The sequence below is a fragment of the Protobothrops mucrosquamatus genome, unplaced genomic scaffold (assembly GCF_001527695.2).
Source record: "Protobothrops mucrosquamatus isolate PMUCROS unplaced genomic scaffold, P.Mucros_1.0 scaffold179, whole genome shotgun sequence".
NCBI lineage: Eukaryota > Metazoa > Chordata > Lepidosauria > Squamata > Viperidae > Protobothrops > Protobothrops mucrosquamatus.
In genome coordinates, this window is record NW_015386538.1 from 244,964 (window position 1) to 250,547 (window position 5,584).

Consider the following 5,584-nt stretch of genomic DNA (forward strand, 5'->3'; position numbering starts at 1 on the left):
ATTTAACTCATCCTGTTTTTGTAGTAATCTATTGAGCAATTTATTTTGGGTAAGTGTCAATAGTTGATGTATTTGATGCAAGTTTTAATAGATATGTGAAACTATATTTAGCACATGAAACATTTTCCCCTATAAATAACATACCTGGTCTAATAGAGGATGCATTATATAGCTCAGGGGTGTCAAGCTGCCGACCCACGGGCCGGTTGCATCATACAGAGGCCGCGACTACCCCAGCTCCAGCAATGCAAAAAAAAAAAAGTCGCGATACGTCGCGACACATTACATGACGTGACGAGTTTGACACCCATGATATAGTTAGATACACAATGACTTTAAAACTGTATCTAAGAGATTCATTTCTTTTTAAAAAATCAATAAATAATTTGCAGTATAATTTTTCATATGAAATAAGCGTAATTTGTAAGAGAAGCCTGAACATGATACGATATAGCACAATACGTTTGCCTTGAATTTTGAAGATTTTATGTGTGTAACTATCTGAATTTTCCCCTTCAATTGGGAGTGGAATATAATCCTCTCTTACAATACCTAGTCTTAAGGATTAACCCACAATAAAAGTTGCAGGTAACTTTATTTTGCCTGTTTTATCTTACTTCATGAAAGACAAATAAATAAATAAATAAATAAATAAATAAATAAATAAATAAATAAATAAATAAATAAATAAATAAATAAATAAATAAATAAATAAATAAATAAATAAAACATTTAAGTGGTTGAGAACAGACAGAATGGACTAGTATGTGGCATAGAATCCTCCTCCTAGTATTTTGAAGAGTACTCTTAAGTCTGACTGCCAAATGAGCCATGATCTAACTTGAATAAAGTTGATTCTTCATGGTTTGGTGACTCACTTGCCTTGGCTCAAATAAAAAAAAACGTACTTATTTATGCCTAGCTATTTCCAACTGGTGGATGGCAACTTCCTACTGCCTCTAATCAAGGACATCTATGGAGATTCTCAATCATTGAGGTCATTCCATATGTTGCAAGAATATCTGAAATGCTCAGAAGGATATTCAACCAACACAACGTATGTGCACACTTTAAACCCAAGAATACACTAAGGCAGAAGCTTGTCCATCCCAAGGATAAAACACCCAGACACAAACTGACCAATGTGATATATGCAATACAATGCAGTAAGACATGTGCAGATCTATACATTGGAGAAGCAAAACAACCACTTCACAAATGCATGGCACAATATAGGAAAACAAGATTCAGCAATCGATCTGCATTTAAAAGACAAACATTACTCTTTTGAAGACAGTAAAGTCCACATTCTGGAGAGAGAGGACCACTGGTTTGAAAGAAGGGTAAAAGAGGCCATCTATATTAAAACTGAGCAGCCCTCTCTCTCAACAGAGGCAATACAACACCACCTATCTCCTGTTTACAAAACAGTCCTTTCAGCAGTTCCAAGAAGATTCCACACCCATTTGCACTCTGATTCAGGTGACCCTAAAGGCACAGATAAACCAGTGGTGGGATTCAAATATGTGAATAACCGGTTCTCTGTGTGGATGCTGCTTTCAGAAGTCCATTCTGGGCCTGGCCAACAAAAAATAAGCTACCAGTTCTGCCAAAGTGGTGCAAACCGGCTGAATCTCACCATTGAGATAAACCCCCAAATGGCTTCAATGGCTGTCAGAGAACGTGCTAACAATCAGATGACTGCAAAGGAATATAAATCCTTCCATTCCCCTTTCCCCCACCATCCAGTCAGAACTGAAGAAGCTTCTTGGATGAAAAGTGAAGCATCTTCCTCAAGGAAAAAAACAAAGTCCCAGTTGCCTTTTGAAAAAACATTTTCGAGTCTAACCCAGGAAAATTAATTAGTTAACAATTAATTAGCTAGGAGCTGTGGTCTCCTTCTCCTCCTGCTTTTCTGGTTTATTGCTCAATCCACCATCTTCCTTCCCTGAGCCTCTATCTGTCCTCTTTAAATCCACATATCCTTTTAAAGAAACTGTTGGTGGCCACTGCGACTGATCAAACAAAAACCAGTTCTTTCTTAATAAGGCAAAAAAGAGGCTCAGCCAACTAGATCTAAAAAAGGCATAAGATGGATATTGTCCCATTATTCTTGAAGAAGTATTCCTTATTTTCATTTGTATTCATGGAGAACAATGGGATAGCAACTGATTGTTGTAAAACTCGTATGCTTATAATAAAATACAAGGATGAAAAGGGTTGAAGGATCTAACATAAAGCCTCCAAAAGGAAGAAAACAAACTTCTATCAATTTTAGATCTTGCAGAATATAAGCTTCTTATTTAGAAAAATAGTATTTGTAAACATGAAACCTAGCAATCCTAAGAAAAATGAGAAAAGTGATAGTTTATATTGTTCCTTTCTTCCCTCAAATGTCACAGAAGCAAAGTATAAGGAACAAGTATGGAATGAGGACAGTGGTGCTTTTGCATTCTCTTTGTTAAGTCTTCTTTACAGGCAATGTGGGCATCTGACGTCAAAGCTAAGTACAGCGACAATATTAAAACTACCTTCACGGTAACTTCTACAGACATATTAGAAATCACAATACTCTACTGAATAATGTTCAACTTAAAATAAGCCTGACATGCATTAAAAGTAACCATATTGTTTTCTGTTTAATTTCAGTTCACTGCAGCCATTCTTCCTGCTCCAACATTATTTTACTATAGTAATATAATTATTATTTTTCCCTCTACACTCTGCAACACCCAGGATTTCCAGTATCTGCTGGCAACCTTGTTTTAACATGTTCTTACATTGTAAAAAGAATTATATGCATTTCTCAGAACTATTTAATACAATGGTAATAACAACTTCTGTCAGCATATTGATCATGAAAGTCCTGAGAAATAGAATACTTTTAGGAACAGAGCAAACAAAAGACTTTTTAAATGTATGGGAATTTTCTTCCTTCCTTCCTTCTGAATGACTAAATTTTGATTGTTTTTGGTTTTCTACCAGCACTGTTTTCTTGCAAGATAGTTCAACATGCCTATTCTGCTAACCTTAAATATTCAAAGCAACCTGCCCCAAAGCCTGCTTACTTATTGTGCAATTGGGGAATTGGAATGATAGAAAATCTGGTTGCTTTGAAATGCTCAAAGAAATTGGCTCAAAACTGCTCTATTATCCAATGGAAATTTAACTCTGAATCTTCCAGGACTCAGTTGTGATAATAAACATTACATCTCCCTTGTTGTCTAGAAGTAATGACGATATGGAGAGGATACCTGCATTTACTTATTAACACTGTAGATATTATCATATTGCCCAACTGAAGTTTTGTTCAAAGGATAATCTTTGTTCACTGGGTCCACCATACTTGACTTATATTGGACCATTCTGTCACTGACTCCATTTTCTTTTCCCTCTCTTCCTCTGCTTATTATCTGATTAAAACATGATAGACTTTCTGAACAGACCTCTATACAGTGGCAAAGTTGCAGATATATTCTAGAATAAAGCTATTTTGGAAAAGCATTATGACGCATTCTAATGATAATGGCCCAGTGGGCTTGTCAAGAACAATAAATTTAACAATTATGACTTAAGATAAAATGCTGATTAAAAACATTAACTTAAATTAAAAACATTCATGATGATGAAGGCAAAGGTGTTATTCATTGTAATTATAATTTTAAAGCTAAATAATATTGCTGTTGGGATAACATTCACAACAGTAAAGGAATATCTATATTTTTGTGAACTAATTTTTTTCCCAATCAGAACAAATAAATGTAACACACCATTCTTATCACCACAAGCAACTAAACAACTGAATAGGGAATGATTTGTACATCAGTAGAAAGCTAAGACAATTCTGTGCAACATTAGCTAGATTATGCATGCAATTGCACATTAGCTAGGTATGCAAAAAAGCCTGTTTCCATTATTATTCCTTGGATTTTAAAATAGGTTGCTTTCCTTTATTCATCACAGAAGTCTTTTCATTTCATTTTATTTCATAGAATAAGCATACAGTAATAATGTTGGTAAGATTTTATTTTACAAAAACGATTACATCGTGAAAAAAAATGTGAACAACTTTTATGTTCTTTCATTTAGGAAGTTCCAGGTGTTGTAGTACAATGATGTATTGTTATTACAGTAATGGCTTGGATCCAAAAAAACTTGAATATAATTCATGCAATCGATTTTTGTCATGTTATTCACTTCACAGCCTACTTGTCCCTCATAGTGTTTCAGAAGCCTACAAAAACTACCATTGGAAATCAGAGGGCTAACCCATTTCTTAAAAGCTCTCTTAACAGTTCTTTATAATTAGAATTCCACCTTGTACTTTTCAAAAATCCTGAATATCAGAGTATCTTTCAGAATGATGTGGGAGAGAAGAAGACAAATTGTAGACTGTGACCACACACACATACATACACACGTACACACAAATGAGATTCATGAAATTGCTGGTTATTATTCAGGTTATTTATACCATTGGATAAAAAAGAAATATGTGCCATTCTTAGATTTACCTAGTTAGATACAAGATTGACAGTTATTACCATTTTTACAGCTGCTTCATAGTGCCAGTAGCAGAGACAAGTCTACTTCTATCAGTGTACAATTTTAAAAAGAAAGAAGCAGGATGAGTATATGAAAATGATGTGAAAATTCTCCGGGCATACAGTAAAAGTGATATTCTGTACTTTTCAGAGGTTATTGACAATAGAATTTCTGATACACTTGGTAAAAAGAGATAACGATAGAATAGAAAAGATTATGTTCTTAAGATGTACTTTAGATAGCAGTTTCCCCAAGAATTATCCATTTCTCTGCAAAAAAAAATCAACTGAAGCCAAAACTTTTTCTTTGTATCACTTTTTAAATTAAAATATATTCTTAAAATATAATTCATTTACATTCTGAAAGGATAGCAAAGAAGTATAAGATTAAAGATAGTAAGAAACGGATACAAAGAATTTACGCAAATAATAGATCGTGACATAAAACTGATTATGGGTTTTGGCATTGGGCACTGCAGGTAAATGATCATGTGATTAATATTCTTAAGAGAAGAACTGCAACAAAGGACTAACCTTGGATTTCTAGTTTCAAACTTGCACAAGATACATAAAGTTCCTGTATCCCTACCTTAATTTCAGTTGTGTCAGGAATTGGATCATTTTTGCAGGGTTTTTTTTTTGGGGGGGGGATTTTTGGCAGTGGGTTATTTTCCTGTGGAATCAATAAGTAAACCAATGGGAAGTTTTTATACATTTCTGACCAATAAATAAATAAATAAATTTATCACAAAAAGGGGACTCCCAAATTGATGCCCGACACATACCTTCTCCAGACATGCCATTATATAATCTCTACATACCTATGATATTCTGAGGATTGGGGGGGGGGAAATCAAGTTTGACCCCAAGGAAAGGGGGTCCAGGCCAAGAAAAGGGGGTCCAAGCCAAGGACAAATTTTGCCTCTGATCTTCTGTACCCTGTTTACAGAAATTATTATTTTTATTTTAATTCTAATATAGTTTAATTGACATTAAAATATCACATACTTGTTTGCCTTAAACTAAAATGATCAAAGGCC